Below are 23,765 nucleotides of genomic sequence, written 5' to 3' on the forward strand. Positions count from 1 at the left end.
ATTAAGTCTGGTCTTATGAGAATTTGGGGTCTGCATACCACTGCTCTCCTGCTCCCTCAGGGGTTCTCTGTTGTGTTCCCTTTCAGGGCAGTCATTGGTTGTAGCCGGGCACCATCTAGTTCTTCTGGTCTCAGGATGATGTAGTCTGTGGTTCATGTGGCACTTTCTGTCCCTTGGGCTCGTAATTGCCTTGTGTCCTTGGTGTTCTTCATTCTCCTTTGATCCAGGTGGGTTGAGACCAATTGATGCATCTTAGATGGCTGCTTGCTAGCGTTTAAGACCCCAGATGCCACTCCATGAAGTGGAATGCAGAATGTTTTCTTAATAGATTTTATTATGCCAATTGACTTAGATGTCCCCTGAAACCATGGTCCCCAGACCCCTGCCCCTGCTACGCTGGCCTTTGAAGCATTCAGTTTATTCAGGAAACTTCTTTGCTTTTGGTTTAGTCCAATTGTGCTGACCTCCCCTGTACCGCGTGCTGTCTTTCCCTTCACCTAAAGTAGTTCTTAAATACTATGTAATTAGTGAATGCCCCTCGCACCCTCCCCCATCGTAACCACAAAAGAATGTTTTCTTCTCAGTTTAAACTATTTCTCAAGTTCTTATAATAGTGGCCTTATCCAATATTTGTCCCTTTGCAACTGACTAATTTCATTCAGCATAATGCCTCCGAGGTTCCTCCATGTTATGAAATGTTTCACAGATTCCTCACTGTTCTTTATTGATGTGTAGTATTCCATTGTGTGAACAGACCATAATTTATCTATCCATTCATCCATTGATGGGTACCTTGGTTGCTTCCATCTTTTTGCTATTGTAAACAGTGCTGCAGTAAACATGGGTGTGCATATATCTGTTTGTGTAAAGGCTCTTAATTCTCTAGGATATATTCCAAGGAGTGGGATTGCTGGATCATATGCTAGTTCTATTTCTAGCTTTTTAAGTGCCAAATCAATTTCCAAAGTGGTTGTACCATTTGACATTCCCACCAGCAGTGTAGAAGTGTTCCAATCTCTCCACAGCATCTCCAACATTTATTATTTTGTGTTTTTTTTTTTTTTATTAATGCCAGCCTTGTTGGAGTGAGATGAAATCTCATTTTAGTTTTGATCTGCATTTCTCTAATGGCTAATGATGGTAAACATTTCCTCATGTATCTGTTAGCTACCTGAATGTCTTCTTTAGTGAAGTGTCTAATTGGGTTGTCTTTTTGCAGTATCATGTAGATTTTGGAGATCAGGGGCTGATCAGAAATGTCATAGCTAAAAACTTTTTCCCAGTCTGTAGGTAGTCTTTTTACCTTTTTGGTGAAGTCTTTGGATGAGCATAGGTGTTTGATTTTTAGGATCTCCCAATTATCTAGTTTTTCTTCTACACTCTTTATAATGTTTTGTATACTGTTTATGCCATGTATTAGGGCTCCTAACGTTGTCCCTAATTTTTCTTCCATGATCTTTATTGTTTTAGATTTTATATTTAGGTCTTTGATCCATTTTGAGTTAGTTTTTGTGCATGAAGTGAAGTATAGGTCTTGTTTCATTTTTTTGCAGATGGATATCCAGTTATGCCAGCACCATTTTTTAAAAAGACTGTCTTTTCCCCATTTAACTGTTTTTGGGGCCTTTGTCAAAAATCAGCTGCTCATATGTGGATGTCTTTATGTCTGGATTCTTAATTCTGTTTCATTGCCCCATGTATCTGTTGTTGTATCAGTACCAGGCTGTTTTGACTACTGTGGTGGTATAATAGGTTCTAAAATCAGGTACGGTAAGACCTCCCACTTTGTTCTTCTTTTTCAGTAATGCCTTACTTATCTGGGGCATCTTTCCCTTCCATATGAAGTTGCTGATTTGTTGCTCCATCTCATTAAAGAATGTCGTTGGAATCTGGATCGGAATGCATTAAATGTATAGATCCTTTTTGGTAGCATAGACATTTTTATAATGTTAAGTCTTCCTATCCACGAGCAAGGTATGTTCTTCCACTTATGTAAGTTTCTTTTGGTTTCTTGTAGAAATGTACTGTAGTTTTCTTTGTATAAGTCTTTTATATCTCTGCTAAGGCTTATTCCTAAGCATTTTATCTTCTTGGGGCTACTGTAAATGGCATTGATTTGGTGATTTCCTTTTCGGTGTTCTTTTTGTTGGTGTCGAGGAATCCAAATGATTTTTGTATGTTTATCTTGTATCCCAATAGTCTGCTGAACTCTGCTATTAAAGTAGTTTTCTTGAAGATTCCTTAGGGTTTTCTGTGTATAAGATCATGTCATCTGCAAATACAGATACTTATACTTCTTCCTTGCCAATCTGGATGCCCATTCTTTCTTTATCCAGCCTAATTCTCTGGCTAGGACTTCCAGCACAATGTTGAGTGAGAGTGGTGATAAAGGGCATCCTTGTCTGGTTCCTGACCTCAATGGGAATGTTTTCAGGCTCTCTCCATTTTGGGTGATGTTAGCTGTTGGCTTTGTATAAATGCCCTTTATTATGTTGAGGAATTTTCCTTCTATTCCTATTTTGCTAAGAGTTTTGATCATGAATGTGTGTTGAACTTTGTCAAATGCGTTTTCTGCATCAATTGATAAAATCATGTGATTCTTGTCTTTTGTTTTATTTATGTGGTGGATTACATTGTTTTTCTAATGTAAAACCATCCCTGCATACCTTGTATGAATCCTACTTGGTTGTGAATTATTTTTTTGATATGTTGTTGAATTCTATTGGCTAGAATTTTGTTGAGGATTTTTGCATCTACATTCATGAGGGATATAGGTCTATAATTTTCTTTGCTTGTGGTGTCTTTACCTGGTTTTGGTATCAGGGATATGGTGGCTTCATTGAATAAGTTTGGTAGAACTCTGCAGTGAAGCCGTCCAGACCTGGGCTTTTTTTTTTTGTTGGGAGTTTTTTGATTACCTTTTCAATCTGTTCTTTCGATATGGGTCTATTTAGTTGCTCTACCTCTGTTTGTGTTAGTTTAGGTAGGTAGTGTGTTTCTAGGAATTCACCCATTTCTTCTAGGTTTTCCAATTTGTTTGAGTATAGTTTTTCATAGTAATCTATATGATTCTTTTAATTTCAGTTGGGTCTGTTGTAGTATCACTCATCTCATTTCTTATTCGGATTCTTTGCCTCCTCTCCTGTTTTCCATTTATCAGTTTGGGCACTGGTTTATCAATTTTGTTGATTTTTTCAAAAAACCAGCTTATGGTCTTGTTAATTCATTCAATTGTTTTTCTGTTTTCTATTTCAGTTAATTCAGCTCTAATTTTTATTATTTGTTTTCTTCTGGTGCCTGTGGGTTTCTTTTGTTGCTCTCTATTTGTTCAAGTTGTAGGAATAATTCTTTGATTTTGGCCCTTTCTTCTTCTTGGATGTGTGCATTCATTGATATAAATTGGCATTTGAGCACCGCTTTTACTGTGTCCCAAAGATTCTGATAGGAAATGTTTTCATTGTTCTGAAAGGAAATGTTTTCATTCTCATTGGATTCTCTAAATTTCTTTATTCCATCCTTAATGTATTCTATAATCCAGTCTTTTTTGAGCAGGGTATTTTCAGTTTCCAAGTGTTTGATTTCTTTTCCTGTTATTGATTTCCACTTTTATGGCCATGGTCAGAGAAGATGCTTTGTAGTATTTCAATGTTTTGGATTCTGCTAAGGCTTGCTTTATGAACTAATATGTGGTCTATTCTAGAGAATGTTCCACGTGCACTAGAAAAGAAGGTATAGTTGGTTGCTGTTGGGTGGAGTGTTCTGTACGTCTACGAGGTCAAGCTGGTTGATTGTGGCATTTAGATCTTTCGTGTCTTTACTGAGCTTCTTTCTGGATGTCTTGCCCTTCACCTAAAGCGCTGTGTTGAAGTCTCCTATTATTATTGAGGAGCTGTCTATCTCACTTGTCAATGCTGATAGAGTTTATGTATCTTGCAGCCCTGTCACTGGGTGCATAAGTATTTAATATGGTTATATCTTCTTGGTGTATTATCCCTTTAATCATTATATAGTATCCTTCCTTATCCTTTCTGATGGATTTAACTTTAAAGTCTATTTTGTCAGAAATTAATATTTCCACTCCTGCTCTTTTTTGATGTTGTTTGCTTGATATATTTTTTTCCATCCTTTGAGTTTTCATTTGTTTGTGTCTCTATGTATAAGGTGTGTCTCTTGTAGGCAGCGTATAGCTGGATCTTGTTTTTTAACCTATTCTGCCACTCTAACTCTTTATTGGTGCATTTAGTCCATTTATATTCAGGGTAATTATGGATAGGTATGAATTTAGTGCTATCATTTTGATGTATTTTTTTGTGTGTTGTTGATAGTTTCTTTTTCCCCACTTAATTTTATGTGCTGAGTAGATTATATACTGTCCTTTCCTTATATTTGTTGTTGTTGATTTTGTTTCTGCTGAGTCTGTATTTTTCCCTTGTATTTTATTTTGATGGGTAGCATAGTTTGTCTCCTTTGTGGTTACCTTATTATTTGCCCCTATTTTTCTAAATTTAAAACTAACTTTTATTTCTCTGTATCGCCGTATCTTCCTCTCCATATGAAGGTGTATAATTACGTTTCTTAGTCCCTCTTCATTATCTTATATTGTCTTTTTTTATGTAATAACATCACTGTTATCCTGTTTTGGGCTTTTTAAAAAATAATCTTGCTTTGTTTTTTTGGACTTCTCTGTCTGGGTTGACTTCTGGTTGCTCTGCTCAGTGTTCTGGTCTTGGGTTGATACCTGATATTATTGATTTTCTAACCAAAGAACTCCCTTTAGTATTTCTTGTAGTTTTGGTTTAATTTCTATGCATTCCCTCAACGTATGTTTATCTGAAAATGTCTTAATTTCACCTTCATATTTAAGAGACAGTTTTGATGGATATATGATGCTCGGCAGGCAATTTTTTTTCTTCAATTTTTTAAAATGTCATCCCATTGCCCTTCTTGCCTGCATGGTTTCTGCCGAGTAGTCCGAGCTTATTCTTATTGGCTCTCCTTCGTGACTTTTCATATATCCTTCGCTGCTCTTATAATTCTCTCTTTATCTTTGGTTTTGGCAAGCCTGATTATAATATGTCTTGGTGACTTTCTTTTAACATCTACCTTATATGGAGTTCGATGAGCATCTTGGAGAGGTATCTTCTCATCTTTCACAATATCAAGGAAGTTTTCTACCAACAAATCTTGAACAATTTTCTCTGCATTTTCTGTTATCCCTCCCTGTTCTGGTACTCCAATCACTCGTAGGTTATTTCTCTTGATAGAGTCCCACATGATTTTTAAGTTTCCTTCATTTTTTAAAATTCTTTTTACTTGGTTTTTCTTCAAATACATTAGTGCCAAGTGATTTATCTGCGAGTTCAGAAATTCTAGCTTCTACTTGCTCAACTCTGCTCCTCTGACTTTCTGTTAAGTGGTCTAATTCTGTAATTTTATTGCTAATCTTCTGAATTTCTGATTGCTGCCTGTCTATGGGTTTTTCCAGCTTATTAAACTTTTCATTATGTTCCTAAATAATCGTTCTAATTTTTTCAGTTCCTTTATCTGTGTGTTCCTTGGCTTGTTCCGCATATTGCCTCATTTCCTTCCTGATGTCTTGAAGGGTTCTGTATATTAAACTTTTGTATTCTGCATCTGTTAATTCCAGGAATGCACTTTCACCTATAAGATCCCTGGATTCTTTAAGAGCCTGTTGAGGTGATCATGGTCTGTTTTTTTATGTGACTTGATACTGACTGTTGTCTCCGAGCCATGTATAAGTTATCGTATTTAGTTTATGTTTGCTTACTGTGTCGTAGCTGCTTGCTTTGTTTTGTTTTGGTATACCCTTATGTGTTGCTTGAGTGAGCTAGCTTGATTATTTTCGCCTTTGGAGCTCTGGTGTCCCGTCCCCAGCGGGCTAGAACTGTTATCAGGTATATCAGTCTAGGAGTCCATTCAGTTTTCTTGTATGAATTCAGCTCAGGTTTCTAAGTAGCTGATATCAAGTGTGTGGAACAGGCTCTGTCGTACAGTCTTAGATGGGCAGGGGTGATTGGCATATATACCAGTATCTGATTGCAACAGGGGGTCACGCTCTGAACAAGGCAGGGGCTGAGAACTGACCCCCAAGTGTCTCTGAGGAAAATGCATCTCTGTTCCCTAGAGTGTGCTGGTGGGTGGGTTCTGCAGAGGGACCATGGGCACCCAAAGTTTTTGGTTGTAAGGACTGGGAGGTACCAGTTATCTTTGGACCCCTGTCACGGGTGGCTGGGTGACGAGTGGAGCTACCAGTCCTTAGGTCCCTGATCTGGATAGGTGAGGACCTTGTTTAATAGGCAAAGCAATGTCAAATGTCAAACACCCACCTCTCCACCACACAGCTGAAATGGTTGGAGTTTGCCAACAAGGGCCTATTCTCCTGAGATAGGCCCACACAGGTCCACGCAGAAGGGAAAGGTGCTCAAGGTCCATGGACGGTTTATGCCTGGACAGGAGCCACTTCTGTCCTGAGCTCTCCTGGTTAATGGAGCTAACAAATTATCTTTTACCCCAGTTGCAAATTTTTTCCTTCGCCAAGGCTGGGAGGATGGCTCTAGGTGCTCACCAGGGTCTATCTCAGGCCCAGGGATTCAGCCGCTGAAGCCGGCTTGGGGGTGGGGGGCCGCGGTAAAATATACGCAAGTACTTAGCTTTTGCTGAAAGCGCCGTTCTCCTCAGGTTCCAGAGGTGTGAGTAGGCTGTGTGGCTGGCTGCTTCTCCCTGAGGAAACTGAGGCCAAACACTAGTACCAGCCCTCTGCCACCGCTTTGGGAATGGTGCTTGAGGGCTCCCTGTGATTCAGGTCCGGTAACTCCTCTCCACTTCTGAACGGTCTCTTCCTTCCCCTGCCCCTCAGTTCGTTGTCTAAGCTTGCCTTTGATGCTCAGTGCTTCCAGTGCATCACAAATATACTCGTTTCACTTGTTTTTTCAGGTTTTTGTTGTAAAGAGGGCTTGATGGAAGCGTCTGTCTATTTTGCCATCTTGGCTCCACCTCCCTCTCATTGTGGTTTTAATGTGCATTTCTCTAATGGCTAATGATCGTGAGCATTTCCTCATTTATCTGTTAGCTACCCAAATGTCTTCCTTAGTAAAGTGCCTGTTCATATCCTTTGTCATTTTTTAATTGCATTATTTTTTTTTTGTACTTGAGTTTTTGCACTATCATATAGATTTTAGAGATCAGACGTTAATTGGAAATACCACAGCTAAAAACTTTTTCCCCAGTCTGTAGGTAATCTTTCTAGTCTTTTGGTGAAGTCTTTGCATGAGCATAAATGTTTGATTTTTAGGAGCTCCCAGCTGTGTGGTTTCTCTTCTGCATTGTTAGCAATGTTTTGTATACTATTTATGCCATGTATTAGGGTTCCTAGCATTTTCCCTATTTTTTCTTTCACGATCTTTATCATTTCGGATTTTATATTTAGGTCATTGAACCATTTTGAGTTAGTTTTTGCACATGGTGTGAGGTATGGGTTTTGTTTCATCTTTTTTTACAGATGGATATCCAGTTATGCCTGCACCATTTGTTAAAGAAGCTGTCTTTTCCCCATTTAACTGGCTTTGCGCCTTTGTCAAATATCACTTGCTCATCTTTGGATGTATTTATGTCTGGATTTTCAATTCTGTTCCCCTGGTCTAAGCACCTGTTGTGCCAGTACCAGGCTGTTTTGACTAGTATGGAGGTATAATAGGTTCTACAATCAGGTAGAGTGAGGCCTCCCACTTTGTTCTTTTTCAGTAATGCTTTACTTATCCAGGGCCTCTTTCCCTTCCATATGATATTGGTGATTTGTTTCTCCATCTCATTAAAAAATGTCGTTGGAATTTGGATCGGAATTGCATTACATCTATAGATTGCTTTTGGTAGAATAGACATTTTTACAATGTTAAGTCTTCCTATCCATGATCAAGGTCTGTTTTTGCACTTATGTAGGTCTCTCTTGGTTTCCTGTAGTAGTGGCTTGTAGTTTTCTTTGTATAGGTCTTTTACGTCTGTGGTAAGATTTTATCTTCTTGGGGGCTACTATAAATGGTGTTGACTTGGTCATTTCCTCTTCCATGTCCTTTTTGTTGGTGTAGAGGAATCCAGCTGATTTTTGTATGTTCATCCTGTATCTTGATACTCAGCTGAACTCTTCTATTAGTTTCAGTAGTTTTCTTGCGGATTCCTTAGGGTTTTCTGCATATAAGATCGTGTCCTCTACAAACAGATACTTTTACTTCTTCCTTACCAATCTGGATGCCCTTTATTTCTTTATTTAGCCTAATTGCTCTGGCTAGGACCTCCAGCACAATGTTGAGGAAGAGTGGTGATAAAGAGCACCCTTGTCTGGTTCCTGTTCTCAAGAGTAATGCTTTCAGGCTCTCTCCATTTAGGGTGATGTTGGCTGTTGGCTTTGTATAAATGCCCTTTACTATGTTGAATAATTTTCCTTCTATTCCTATTTTGCTGAGCGTTTTTTATCACGAATGCGTGTTGAACTTTGTCAAATTTCTTTTCTGCACCAATTGATAAGATTGTGTGGCTCCTGTGTTTTATTTTATTTATACAATGGATTACATTGATTGTTTTCCTAATGTTGAAACATCCCTGCGTAGCTGGTGTGAATCCCATTTGGTCATGGTGAATTATTATTTTGAAAAATCGTTAAGTTCTATTGGCTAGAATTTTGTTAAGGATTTTTGCATCTATGTTTGTGAGGGATATAGGTCTGTAATTTTCTTTGTGGTGTCTTTACCTGGTGTTGGTATCAAGGATATGCTGGCTTCATAGAATGAGTTAGGAGTATTCCATCCTTTTCTATGCTTTGAAATACCTTTAGTAGTAGTGGTGTTAACTCTTCTTTGAAAGTTTGGTAGAACTCTGCAGTGAAGCCGTCCGGACTAGGGCTTTTTTTGGTTGGGAGTCTTTTGATTACCTTTTCAATCTCTTTTTTTGTTATGGGTCTATTTAGTTGTTCTACCTCTGTTTGCGTTAGTTTAGGTAGGTAGTGTGTTTCTAGAAATTCATCCATTTCTTCTAGGTTTTCAAATTTGTTAAAGTACAGTTTTTCAGAGTTATTTGATATGATTCTTTTAATTTCACAGTTAGATCTGTTGTAATATCACCCATCTCATTTCTTATTTGGGTTATTTGCTTGCTTTCCTGTTTTTCTTTTGTCAGTTTGGCCAATGGTTTAGTGATTTTGTTAGTTTTTCAAAGAACCAGCTTTTGGTCCTTTTAACTTTTTCAATTGTTTTCGTTTTCTATTTCACTTAATTCTGCTCTAATTTTTATTATTTGCTTTCTTCTGGTGCCCGAGGGTTTCTTTTGTTGCTCTCCTTCTATTTAAGTTGTACAGGTAATTCTTTGATTTTGGCCTTTTCTTCTTTTTGTATGTGTGCATTTATTGATATAAACTGACCTCTGAGAACTGCTTTCGCTGTGTCCCAAAGGTTCTGATAGGAAATGTTTTCATTCTCATTGGATTCTACAAATTTCTTTATTGCATCCTTGAGGAGGGTATTGTTCAGTTTCCAAGAGTTTGATTTCTTTCCCCTGCTTTTTCTGTTATTGATTTCCACTTTTATAGCCTCATGGTCAGATGAGATGCTTTGTGATATTTTGACATTTTGGATTCTGCTAAGGCTTGCTTTATGACCTAATACGTGGTCTGTTCTAGAGAATGTTACATGTGCACTAGAAAAGAAAGTATACTTGGCTGCTGTTGAGTGTTCTGTATATGTCTACGAGGTCAAGTTGGTTGCTTGTGCCATTTAGATCTTCCATGTCTTTACTGAGCTTCTTTTTGGATGTTCTGTCCTTCACTGAAAGTGGTGTGTTGAAGTCTCCTAGTATAATTGTGGAGCCATCTCACTTTTCAATGCTGTTAGAGTTTGTTTTACGTATCTTGCAGCCCTGTCACTAGGTGCATAAATATTTAATATGGTTATATCCTCCTGATATATTGTCCCTTTCCTCATTATATAGTGTCCTTCCTTATCCTTTGTGGTGGATTTAACTTTAGTCTATTTTGTCAGAAATCAATATTGCCACTCCTGCTCTTTTTTGATTGTTGTTTGCTTGATATATTTTTGAGTTTTAGTTTGTGTCTCTAAGTCTAAGGTGTATCTCTTCTAGGCACCCTATAGATGGACTGTGATTTTTTTTTATCCATTCTGCCACTCTCTCTTTATTGATGCATTTAATCCATTTACATAGAGCATTATGATGGGTAGGTGTGAGTTTAGTTGTCATTTTGACAGTTTTTTTGGTGTGTTGTTGAGTTTCTTTTTCCCACTTAATTTTTTGTGCTGAGTAGTTTATATATTGTTTTTTACTCTTTTTTGTTTTGATTTTGTTTATGCTGAGTCTTTCTTTCTTGTGTTTTATTTTGATGAGTGGAATTTTTAGTCTCCTTTGTAGTGACCTTAATATTTATCCCTATTTTTCTAAGCTTGAACCTAACTTTTATTTCTATATATCACCTTGTCTTCCTCTCCATATGAAAGATCTACAACTACATTTCTTAGTCCTTCTTTGTTTTAACGTTGTCTTCTTTTACATAATAATATTGCTGTTTCCCTGTGTTTAGCATTTTTATCTTGGTTTATTTTTGTGATTTCCGTATCTGGGTTGACATCTGGTATTGATTTTCTAACCAAAGAACTCCTTTTAGTATTTCCTGTAATTTTGGCTTGGTTTTTACGAATTCCCTAAACTTCCGTTTATTTGAAATGTCCTATCTTCGCCTTCATATTTGAGAAACACTTTTGCTGGATATATGATTCTTGGCTGGCAATTTTTTTCTTTCAAGGTTTTATGTAAGTCATCCCATTGCCTTCTTGCCTACATGGTTTCTGCTGAGTAATCCGATCTTATTCTTCTTGACTCTACTTTGTAGGAGGCTTTTCCTTTATCCCTAACTTCTCTTAACATTCTCTCTTTATCTTCGGTTTTGACAAGTTTGTTTATAACATGTCTTGGTGACTTTCTTTTAGGATCTACCCTATGTGGAGTTCGATGAGCATCCTGGATTGATATCTTCTCATCTTTCATAATATCAGGGAAGTTTTCTGCCAACAAATCTTCAACAATTCTCTCTATACTTCCTGTTATCCCTCCCTGTTCTCGTATTCCAATCACTCGCAAGTTATTCTTCTTGACAGAGTCCCACATGATTCTTAGGGTTTCTTCATTTTCTAAAATTCTTTTATCTGATTTTTCTTAAAATATAGTGGTGCCAAGTGCTTTATCTTCAATCTCACCAATTTTGCCTTCCACTTCCTCAATTCTACTCCTCTGACTTTCTACTAAGTCATCTAATTTTGAAATTTTATTGTTAATCTTCTGAATTTCTGATTGCCGTCTCTCCATGGACTCTTGCAGCTTATTAAGTTTTTCATTACATTCTTGAATAACCTTTTTAATTTCTTTGACTGCTTTATCTGCATGTTCCTTGACTTGTTCTGTGTATTGCCTGATTTCCTTTCTGATGTGTTGAATAACTCTGTACATTACTCTTTTGTATTCTGCATTTGGTAAGTCCAGGAAGGCACCTTCATCCAGAAGATCCCTTGATTCTTTCTTTTGAGAGCTTGTTGAAGCAATCACGGTCTGCTTCTTTATGTGATTTGATATTGACTGTTGTCTCAGAGCCATCTGTAAGTTACCGTATTAGTTTACGTTTGTTCACTGTATCCTAGCTTCTTGTTTTGTTTTGATATGCCCAAATAGGTTGCTTGAGTGAGCCAGCTTGATTATTTTCACCTTTGAAGCTCTGACGTCCTGTCCCCAGATGGCTAGAGCTGTTATCAGGTATATCAGTCTAGGAGTCCATTCACTTTTTTTGTATGGATTCAGCTCAAGCGTCCAGGTAGCTAGGCATCAAGTGTGTGGTACAGGCTCTGTCTTACAGAGAGATGGGGTGATTGGCGTAGGTACTGGTATCTTGTTGCAGCAGGGGATCATGCTCTGAATAAGGCAGGGGACTGACAAATGTCCCCCAGGTGTCTGGGAGGAAAGTGCGCCCCTATTCCCTAGAGAACAAAGGTGGGTGGATTCTGCAGATGGACCATGGGCACCCAAAGCTTTTGGTTGTAATGAGTGGGAGGTACCAGTTACCTTTGGACCCGTCATGGGTGGCTGGGTGACCTGAGCGGAGCCACCAGTCCTTAGGTCCCTGATGTGGGTAGGTGAGGACCTTAATAGGCAAAGCAATGTCAAATGTCAAATACCCACCTCTCCACTGCACAGCTGAAACAGTTGCACTCTGCCAAGAATGGCTTATTCTCCTGAGATGGGCCCACACAGGTCCATGCAGGGGGGAAAGGTATTCAATGCCCATGGACTGTTTATGCCTGGACAGCAGCCGCTTCTGTCCTGAGCTTCCCAGGTTAGTGGAGCTGGCAAATTCTCTTTTCCCCCAGTTGCGAATATTCCTTCTCCAAGGCTGGGAGAATGTCTCAGGTCACTCAGCAGGACCTCTCTCTGGCCCAGGGAAATCAACAGCCACTGAAGCTGGCTTGGGGGTTGCGGGCACAGTAAAATACACAAATACTTTGTTATTGCCAAGAGTGCTGTTCTGGAGGTGTGAGTACGCTGTGTGGCTGGTGTTTCTCCCTGAAGAAACTGTGGCCGAATCCTACTACCAACCCTGTCGCAGTTGCTACTGGGAATGGTCCCTGAGGGATCCTGGCGATCCAGGTCTGGCAACTCCTCTCCACTTCTGAACTGTCTCTCCCTCTCCCTGCCACTCAGTCCGTTTTCTAACTTTGCCTTGAAGTTCAGGACTCCTAAGTCGTCATAAGCGTTTCACTTGTTTTTTCGGGTCTTTGTTGTAAGACGGGTCACCGGAAGCTTCTGTCTCCTCTGCCATCTTGGCCCCGCCTCCACATGTATCAGTTTTGATTGACGTAAGTGCATGTTGTTCGTACGTGCTATTCTGACTCATAGCGACCCTATGCACAACGGAACAAAACACCGCCTATCCTGTGCCATCCTCACAAACATTATGCTTGAGCCCACTGGTGCAGCCACAGTGTCGATCCATTTCTCGTTGAGGGTCTTCCTCTCTTTCATTGACCCTCTACTTTACCACGCATGATGTCCTTCTCCAGGGACTGGTCCCTCCTGATAACATGTCCAAAGTATGTGAGACGAAATCTCGCCATCCTTGCTTCTAAGGAGCATTCTGGCTGTGCTTCAACCAGAACTGATTTGTTTGTTCTTTTGGCAGTTCATAGTATATTCAATATCATCTGTCAACACCATAATTCAAAGGTGTCAATTTTTCTTCTATCTTCCTTATGTATTGTCTCAAAACAGGGAAACAGCGACGTTATCATGTAAAAGAAGACAACATTAAAACAATAAAGAGGAACTAAGAAATGTAGTCATAGATCTTTCATGTGGAGAGGAAGACAAAGCGATATAAAAAAATAAAAGTTAAGTTTAAATATAGAAAAATAAGGGTAAATATTAAGGTCACTACTAAGGAGACTAAAAATCCTACAATCCAACTTTTGCATGCATATGAGGCAGCTGAAGTCACCATGGCTTGGGTCAGGTGCATCTCAGTCTTCACAGTGATGTCTTTGCTTTTTAACATTTTAAAGCAGTCTTTTGCAGCAGATTTGCCCAACATAAAATGTCCTTTGATTTCTCGACTGCTGTTTTCACGGGTGTTGATTGAGGATCCAAGTAAAATGAAATTCTTGACAACTTCAATCTTTTTTGTTTATCACGATGTTATTTATTGGTCTAGTTGTGAGGATTTTTGTTTTCTTTCCGTTGATGTGTGATCCATACTGAAGGCTGTAGTCTTTGATCTTCATCCGTAAGTGTTTCAAGTCCTCTTCACTTTCAGCAAGACTGTATCATCTTCGTAATGGAGGTTGTTAGAGAGTCTATGTCCAATCCTGATGTCCCATTCCTCTTCATGTAGTCCAGCTTCTCAGATTATCTGCTCAGCATACACTGAACAGTACGATGAAAGGATACAACCCTGACGCACACCTTTCTTGACTTTAAACCATGCAGTATCCCTTTGTTCTGTTCGAATGACTGCCTCTTGGTCTATGTACAGGCTCCTCATGAGCACAATTAAGTGTTCTGGAACTCCCATTCCTCATAATGTTATCCATAATTTGCTATGATCCACACAGTCGAATACCTTTGCATAGTCAAGAAAACACAGGTAAACATCTTTCTGGAAATTTCTGTTTTCAGCCAAGATCCACCTGAGATCAGCAATGATATCCCTGGTTCCATGCCCTCTTCTAAATCCGGCCTGAATTTCTGGCAGTTCCCTATTGATATACTGCTGCAGCCGCTTTTGGATGATCTTCAGCAAAATTTTACTTGCATGTCGTATTGATGACATTGTTTGATAATTTCCACATTCAGCTGGATCTTCTTTCTCAGGAATAGGCATAAATATGGATCTCTTCCAGTCAGTTGGCCGGTTAGCTCTCTTCTAAATTTCTTGGCATAGACAAATGAGCACTTTCAGTGTTGCATCCATTTGCTGAAACATCTCAGTTGTTATTACCTCAATCCCTGAAGCCTTGTTTTTCACCAATGCCTTCAGTGTAGCTTGGACCTCTCCCTGCAGTACCACTGGTTCCTGATCATATGCTGCCTCTTAAAATGGTTGAACACTGAGCTATTTTTGGTATAATGACTGTATATTCCATCTTCTCTTGATCCTTCCTGTGCCATTTAATATTTTCCCCACAGAATCTTTCACTACTGTAACTTGAGGCTTGAATTTTTAATAAACATAGTTTATTAAGAAAATGTTCTACATCCCACTTTGGTGATTGGTGTCTGGGGTCTTACAAGCTTGCGAGTAGCCATCTAAGATGCATCAATTGGTCCCAACCTGCTTGGAGCAAAGGAGAATGAAGACTACCAAAGACACAAGGAAGTTATTTATATTAACCCATGAGACAAAGGGGCCGTATAAACCAGAGGCTCCATCACCCTGAGACCAGAAGAACTAAATGGTGACTGGCTACCACCAATGACTGCCCTGACAGGGACCACAACAGACAGTCCCTGATGGAGCAGGAGAAAACGGTGGAGCACAACTCAAATTCACGTAAAAAGACCAGCTTAATGGTCTGACTGAGACTGGAGGAACCTCTGAAGCCATGGTTTCCAGACTCCCTGTTAACCCAGAACTAAAACCATTCCTGCAACCTACTTTTCAGACAAAGATTAGACTGGACTATACTCGTGAAGAGTGTGCTTCTTAGTTCTAACAGATACATGAGACCAAATGGGCGGTTCCTGTTTGGAGGCAGGATGAGAAGGCAAGAAGGGACAGGAGCTGGCTGGATGGACATGGGAAACTCAGGGTGAAAAGGGGGTGTGTGCCGTCACATTATAGGGATTGCAACTAGTGTCACATAACAATATGTATATACATTTTTGTATGTGAAATTAACTTGAGCTGTAAACCTTCACCTAAAGCACAAAAACACACACATATATATGACACACACACACAAAAAGAATTAGTCAAAAGATCATTATATATGCACACACATGCATATACATAATCAGTTATTATTTTTACTACTGGAAACCCTGGTGGCGTAGTGGTTAAGCACTACAGCTGCCAACCAAAAGGTCGGCAGTTCAAATCCACCAGGCTTTCCTTGGAAACTCTATGGGGCAGTTCTACCATCCTACAGGGTCACTATGAGTCAGAATCGACTCAATGGCAACAGGTTAATGGGTATTTTTACTACCATTAACATGGTATTATTGTTGTTGGGGCAGCGAAGCTGATTCCAACTCATGGAGACCCCATGTAACAGAGTAGAACTACCCCCTAGGGTCTTCTAGGCTGTAATCTTTACGGAAGCAGATCACCAAGTCTTTCTCCCACAGAACAGCTGAGTGGGTTAAACCGTCAGCCAGCCTTTCAGATAGCAGCTGTGCACTTAACCATTTCACTACCAGGGCTCCTTATTAACACAATAGTGTAAAAATATTTAAGGCCATGGGGAAAATGTGTAAAACTTATTTATGAAATGATACAATGTTTTTTATAGAAACCTCTGATGCATGCGCACCATCAGTATAATCAAAATACGAGCAGTTACCTGTGAGTGATGGATTTTATGGCTGGATTTTTACTATCATTTTCTGTTTATTTTTTTCAGTATTTAATACAATAAACATATTTAAATTTTACTTCTGTAGTAAAGAATTTGATCTCACCTAAAGAAAGGGCTATGGCTGGGGGGTGGCACACAGTTAAGCGCGTTGGACTACTAGCCAAAAGGTTGGTGGTTTGAATCCACCCAGCTGCACCTCGGATGAGACAGGGACAGAAGGCTGGATAGCCGCAATACCGGAATAACAGGCCCGTTGATCTGGGACTCTAACCCATGGGTGACGTTACAACACAACCCACACGTGCAGTCCATGATGCACAAAATCTTACATATCTCTTAAGCTGTTTTTCAGGACCCCATCATAGGGGTGGCATCCTGCATTATCTCTTGTAAGTTGTTTTTCAGGACCCCACCATAGGAGCGGTATCCTGCATATCTCTTGGAAGTTGTTTTTCAGGACTCCACCATAGGGAGTGGTGTTACAAGATAACCAACATCCTGGACTCTGACACACAGAGTTCCATGTATCTTCCCTACCAGCTGCTTTCCAAAGATGAACAGAATCAGCCGATCCCCGGGGCATGCACAGCGAGAATGGGTGTGTCCTTACAGTCTTGTCAAGTGGGCCCTGAGACTCCGCAGTGGTGACATGACATCCAAATTGACTCTACCCTGGGTTCCAGATGCGCACACACCTAATTTCTTAGCCCCTCTATTTCTCAGAAAGCCCCGCCTTTTCCCCCCAAAAGCAATGAATAAAACATGAGATCCTTCCCTCCTAAAACCCTTTATAAACTTCAAGAAAACCTCCATTCAGGGAAAGACTGGAGGCTAGCATAGGCAGAAGCTCCTCTCCTTTCTCGCGAGCCTCTACTTTCTTTCTGTCACTAATAAACCTTTCTTCGTGTGGAACCTCTGAGCCTCTCCTGGTCATTCTTGGTCAGCAGAAGGCAAGTACCTAAACAGGACTTGGTCCCAAGCTGGGAAACCTTGCCCTGCAACCTGGAAGACAGGCCTAGCAATCTGCTTCTGAAAGGTCACAACCTTGAAAACCCTATGGAGCAGTTCTATTTTGTACACACGGGCTCACTCTGAGTCAGAACAGATTCAATAGCAACTTCCAACAACAACAAAGAGCGTTCTGGCCTTTGTCCTGATTCCTGGGAAGTAACCTCTAAAGCCCTGGAATTTCCAGAGTGAGAGACTGCCTTTGTGATTCACAGCAGGCCCCTCTGTCCACACCTGATAGTTTATACCAAAGAGGTGATAGGGTGGAAGCTTGTCACACCAGAAAGACCCACCATGTCATCAGAGTTGGGACTTGTGTTAACATTACACCAATATCAACAGGTAAGTGGGAGCTCACTGTAGAAGAAAACACACAGAGTGGAAGGTGGTCACGCCAGAAAGACCCACTATGTGATCAGAGAGTTGGGGCTTCTGTTAATATTAGACAAATATCAACAGGTAAATGGGAGCTCACTGCAGGAGGAAACACACAGAATGGAAGCTGGTCATACCAAGGAGACCCACCAGGTGATTAGATTTGGGGTTTGTGTTAACCTTAGACCAATATCAACAGGTAAATGGGAGCCCGCTCCAGAAGGAAACACACAGAGTGGAAGCTGGTCACGCCAGAGAGACCCACCATGTGATCAGACAGTTGGGGATTGTGTTAACATTAGACCAATATCAACAGGTAAATGGGAGCTCACTGCAGGAGGAAATACACAGAGTGGAAACTGGTCATGCCAGAGAGACCAACCATGTGATCAGAGAGTTGAGGATTGTGGTAACGTTAGACCAGTATCAACAGATAAACGGGAACCCACTGCAGGGGGAAACACGAAGCCACCCAGAAGGGGTCAGCTGATGAAACCACCTGTATGGAAATTAGGTGGTGGCTTCTTTGGTTACAAAGCTGCACTTTAACATTCAGCCCCTGAAAAGAAGAAATGACTTGTTTATTACTCACAGGTCCTGGAGGGGTGCACACTCGAGGGCCACACGTTGAGTCACATGGGTGCTGAAGAAGGGGAGAGTCAAAGGGCGTGCAGACAGAGACCTGGGCTCAGCCTTCAATAGGATCGAAGGGGCAGTACACCATTTCCTGTGCTTAGAGGCTACTGGAGATACGACCATGTAGTGGGTCATAAAGTAAACATCAGCTAATTTCAAATAAGATGATATCTCACTGTATTTAACAACTCTCCTATTACTGGATGGAAACCCTGGTGGCATAGTGGTTAACAGCTACTGCTCCTTACCAAAAGGTTGGCAGTTCAGATCTACCAGGTGCTCCTTGGAAAACCTATGGGAGAATTCTGCTCTGTCCTGTAGGGCCACTATGAGTTGGAATCGACTCGACAAGAACAGATTATTATCACTGGATATTGTGCTGTCTTAAATTAGAAATAAAGCTGTGAAACAATTAAAAAAAAAAAAAAAAGAGGTATTAGGTAGGCCACAGCCCTTGCACAGGGAAATCAAAATAAAAGTTAACAAAAATCAAATAGTGGAAGCAAAGCTAAACGAAACAAAAAGCTAAAGATAGTTTACATACTTGGAATCTGATTACAGAAAAAGTTTTTATAACGTATGTGACAACTGGTAAATGACCAATTTAGCATCACTGTCATCACAAAGAATCAAAGTACTCAAAACCAGATAATGTGGTCAAAGCAGTGACCCTGAAATAAGTGTCTATTTAAAAACATACTATTAAAAACCAAAGAAAGAAAGAAAAAACGTTGGCTTGTACTCGATTCCTTCTTCCGACACCCCACGTTACAGCCTAGAACTGCTCCACAGGGTTTCTTGGCTGTAACCTTTATACAGAAAGACAGGCCTCTCTTCCGCGGGGCTCTGGGTGGACTCAACTGCCAACCTTTCGTTAGGTTAGTACACCAACTCAAACCGTTTGGGCCTCTCAGGGACCTTAAAAAAAAAGGGTGAGGGCACTGCAAGAAACCAAAAGAGATCTACATCAATGGAAAAACATACCATCCTCATGAATAGGTAGACTCAACACTGTGAAAATGTCAATTCTACCCAAAGCAATCTACAAACAATGCAATCCTGATCCAAATACCAACAGCATTCTTTAAAAAGATGGAAAAATAAAACATTAATATGGAAAGAGGAGAGGCCCTGGATAAGTAAGCATTATTGAAGAACAGGAATACTGTAGGAGGACTCCTGCTATCTGACCTCAGAACCTATTATACAGCTACGGTAGTCAAAACAGCTTGGTACTACATTGACCAATGGAACAGAATTGAGAACCCAGATGTAAATCCATCCATCTATGGTCACTTGATCCTCGTGGACAAGGGCCCAAAGTCCATCAAATGGGGAAAAGATAGTCTTTTTTACAAATGTGCTGGCAAAACTCGATGTCCATTTGCAAAAAAATGAAACAGGACCCATACCTCACACCATACACAAAAACTAATTCAAAATGGACCAAAGACCTAAATATAAAATAAAAAACTACAAAGATCATAGAAGAAAAAAATACGATCAACACTAGAGATCCTAATACTCGGTATTAACAGGATATGAACCATAACTAACAACAAAAAAACTCCAGAAGATAAGCTCGATAACTGGGATCTTCTTAGAGTTGGGGCTTGTGATAACATTAGATCAATATCAACAGATAAACGGGAACCCACTGCAGGGGGAAACAAAAGACTTCACTGAAAGAGTAAAAAGAGAACCTATAGACTGGGAAAATTTTTTTGGCTATGACAAATCCAGGAAAGGTAGGTCTAATTGCTAAAATCCACAGGAAAATTCAACACCTCTACAACAAAGACAAATAATCCAACTAAAAAAATGGGCAAAGGAAATGAACAGACACTTCACCAAAGAAGACATTCAAGTGGCTAATAGACACAGGTGGAAATGCTCGTGATCACCAGCCATTAGAGAAATGTAAATCAAATCACTACCCATTAGAGAAATGCAAATAAAAACCATGAGATACCAACTCACCTTGACATTACTGGCATAAATCAAAATAAAATAAAATGAAATAAAATAACATATGTTGGAAAGGCTGCGGGGAGACTGGAACTCTCTTGCACAGCTGGTGGAAATGCAAAATGGTACAACCATTTTGCAAGACGATATGATCCCTTTCTTAAAAAGCTAGAAATACCATATGATCCAGCAATCCCATTCCCAGGAACATATTCTACAGATATAAGAGCAGTCACATGAATAGATATATGTGCACCCATGTTCACTGCAGCATCGTTCACAACAGCAAAAAGATGGAAACAACCTAGATGCCCAGCAACAGATGAATGGATAAAGTATGGTACATACACACGATACAGTACTATGTAATCATAAGCAACAGTGATGAATCTGTGAAGCATCTCACAACATGAATGCATCTGGAGGGCATTATGCTGAGTGAAATAAATCAATCACAACAGGACAAATATTGTATGAGACCACTACTCTAAAAACTCATGAAAAGGCTTACACACAAAAAGAAACAATCTTTGATGGTTATGAGGGAGAGCAGGAGTGGGGATGGAAAAACACTAAATAGACAAGAGAGAAATTGTAACATCGATGAAGAGTGTGAGACAGTACACAATACTGAGGAACCCAGCACAACTTGTCTGAGGCAAGGTCATGGAAGCTCCATAGAAATATCCAAACTCCCTGAGGGACTGAATTATTGGCCTGAGGGCCGTGGGGACCATGGTCTCGAGGAACATCTAGCTTAACTGACATAACACAGTTTATAAACAAAACGTTCTACATTCTGCTTTGATGAGTAGCATCTGGGGTCTTAAAAGCTTGTGAGCAGCCCTTTAAGATACTCCGCTGGTCTCATCCCGCTGGAACAAGAGAGAATGGAAGGAAAAAAAAAAAAAAACAGACACAAGAGAAAGATCAGTCCAAAAGACTAGTGGACCACAACTACCACAGCCTCCACCAGACTGAACTCAGCACAACTAGACAGCGTCCAGCGACCACCACCAACCGCTCTGACAAGGGTCACAATAGAAGGTCCCCAGATAGAGCTGGAGAAAAATGTACAACTCACAAAAACACAAGACTTACTGGCCTGAAAGAGACTGGAGAAATCCCGAGAGTACGGCCTCCATACATCCTTTTAGCTCAGTAATGAAGTCACTCCTGAGGTTCACCCTTTGTCCAAAGATTGGACAGGCCCATGAAACAAAAGAAGACAAAAGGGGTACACCAGCCCAGGGGCAAGGACGAGAAGGCAGGAGGGGACAGGAAAGCTGGTGATCCGGAACCCAAGATCGAGAAGGGGTTGGTAACCAAAATCACAAAACAGTATATGTACTGCTTCTTGAGAAGCTAGTTTGTTCTGTAGACCTTAATTTAAAATACAATAATAAAAGGGGTGGGGGAGTGGGGTTGAAAATAAATGAACCGACCGTTCAAATCTGTAAACCAAGAGACGGAAAAAAGGAAACCCAAATTTCACGTTAAAAATTAAGTAAATTATCAATAAAACTTTCAAGAAACGATAAATTTCAGGAATGAAAGGACGAAGCAGACTATTTGGCTGAAAACGACAAAATGAACAAAACTTCCCTACTCGCGGACTGGGGCGGGGGCGCGGCCGACACCACCCTGAGAGCGCAGAGGAGGGGTCGCCGAGGGGCCCACGGGAAGGAGGAGGTGGGGGGGTCGGCGAGGGGCCGACGGGAGGGGTCGGCGAGGGGCCGACGGGAAGGGGGGGGGAAGGGGTCGGCGAGGGGCCGACGGGAAGGGGGAGGTGGGAAGGGGTCGGCGAGGGGCCGACGGGAGGGGTCGGCGAAGGGCCGACGGGAAGGGGGAGGTGGGGAGGGGTCGGCGAGGGGCCGACGGGAGGGGTCGGCGAAGGGCGGACGGGAAGGGGGAGGTGGGGAGGGGTCGGCGAGGGGCCGACGGGAAGGGGGGGAGGGGTCGGCGAGGGCCCGACGGGAAGGGGGGGAGGGGTTGGCGAGGGGCCGACGGGAGGCGGCGGTGAGGAGGGGTCGACGGGAGGCGGGTGGCGGGCTCCCTGGCCAGGGTGGGAAGGCCAGGCGGGCCGGCTCGGAGCTGTTTTACCGGAAACGGACGCGGATCCAGGACGACAGCGGGGCGGGCGCGGGGACCTGAGCGTCTGCAGCGGCCCCCGGACCCCGAGCGGGAGGACGCGAGGCTGGAGGGGACGCGGAGCGCGGGTTTAAACTAGAAACACGCCACTCGCTCACACTCGTGGGATTGTCGCGCCAAGCGAACCTCCTACGCATGCGTAGAAGGAGGTGCGGCGGGCGGGGCTGCGCCGAGGACCGAGTTGTGCAGGGGGCGGGGCGGGGCCTGCAGGGGGCGGGGCTGCGCCGAGGACCGAGCTAGGCAGGGGGCGGGGTGGGCCTGCAGGGGGCGGGGCTGTGCAGGGAATCGGGCGGGGTCCCAAACCGCTAGGCACTGGAGCGGACTGGGGCAGCTGGGCGTGAGCTTCCTCCCCGACCCCGGACCTGAGCTTTAGTTTCTGGCCTTCCAAAAGAACTTGATTCTCTTCCTATTGAGCCGTTTCAAAGTCTTTGGGATCCTGAGGACCAGAGCTGCTTCTGTTAACGTTTCAAACAGTTTAAGGAAAAGAGGAAAGCCGGGTAGGTCACATATATCCGAAGCTGAGCCCTTTTCCTCCTACCAGATGGTTTTTGTTTTTGTGTGCCCTAGAGTCAATTCTGACTCATAGTGACCCTATAGGACAGAGAAGAATTGCCCCATAGTGTTTCCAAGGAATGGCTGGTGGATTCAGACTGCCATCCTTTTTGATTAGCAGCCAAGCTATTAGCTACTGTCCCACCAGGGCTCCATAGCCCTCCAGTATGGAGTTTCCTAAATGGTAAGCAAAGATGGCACTTTGAGGACTAAAGAGCACCTGACCCAAGCCATGGTATTTTCAATTTCCTCATATACATGTGAAAGCTAGATAATGGATAAGGAAGACCAAAGAAGACTGGATGCCTTTGAATTATGGTGTTGACAAATTAGTATTGAATATACCATACACTGCCAAAAGAACTTACAAATCTGTCTTGGAAGAAGTGCTGCCAGAATGCTCCTTAGAAGCAAGAATGGTGAGACTTCGTTTCACATACTTGGACGTGTTATTAGGAGGGAGCAATCCCTGGGGAAGGTAGGAGGTCAGCAAAAAAGAGGAAGACCCTCGACAAGGTGGATTGACACAGTGGCTGCAACAGGGGGCTTAAGCGTAGCAAGGATTGTGAGAATGATGGAGGACAGGGCAGTGTTTTGTTGTGTTGTACATATAGTTGCTATGAGTTGGAACCGACTCCATAGCACCTAACAACAACAACGTGATTATTCAGGAACCCTGGTGGCTCAGTGATGAAGTGCTTGGCTGCTAACCAAAAGGTCAGTAGTTCCAATCCACCAGCTGCTCCTTGGAAACTGTATGGGGCAGTTCTACTCTGTAGTATAGGGTTGTTCTGAGTCAGAATCGATTTGATGACAAGGGGGTTTTTGGGTATGATTGTTCAACAGTGAGCTGTAGGTCTTGTGTCAACCAGAACATACTCCTCCATTTCAGGGTACAGGTCATCCATGATTTACAATGGGGTTATCGTTCAGTGACTTCAT

The 23,765-nt window shown here is 41.6% G+C and overlaps 1 protein-coding gene across 5 annotated transcripts in view; it reads right to left on the reverse strand.

Moving 5' to 3' along the window:
* The window catches only part of LOC104845418 (zinc finger protein 420-like), a 66,838-nt gene extending 44,447 nt beyond the window's left edge, over positions 1 to 22,391 (reverse strand). For all 5 annotated transcript variants that reach the window (XM_064293115.1, XM_064293113.1, XM_064293111.1 and 2 more), the window contains exon 1: positions 22,224 to 22,391. The gene's annotated coding sequence lies outside the window, so the exon portion shown is untranslated. The remainder of the gene's footprint in view (positions 1 to 22,223) is intronic.
* Positions 22,392 to 23,765: the final 1,374 nt, after the last annotated feature.

This window comes from Loxodonta africana, chromosome 10, assembly GCF_030014295.1.
Source record: "Loxodonta africana isolate mLoxAfr1 chromosome 10, mLoxAfr1.hap2, whole genome shotgun sequence".
NCBI classification, from domain to species: Eukaryota; Metazoa; Chordata; class Mammalia; order Proboscidea; family Elephantidae; genus Loxodonta; species Loxodonta africana.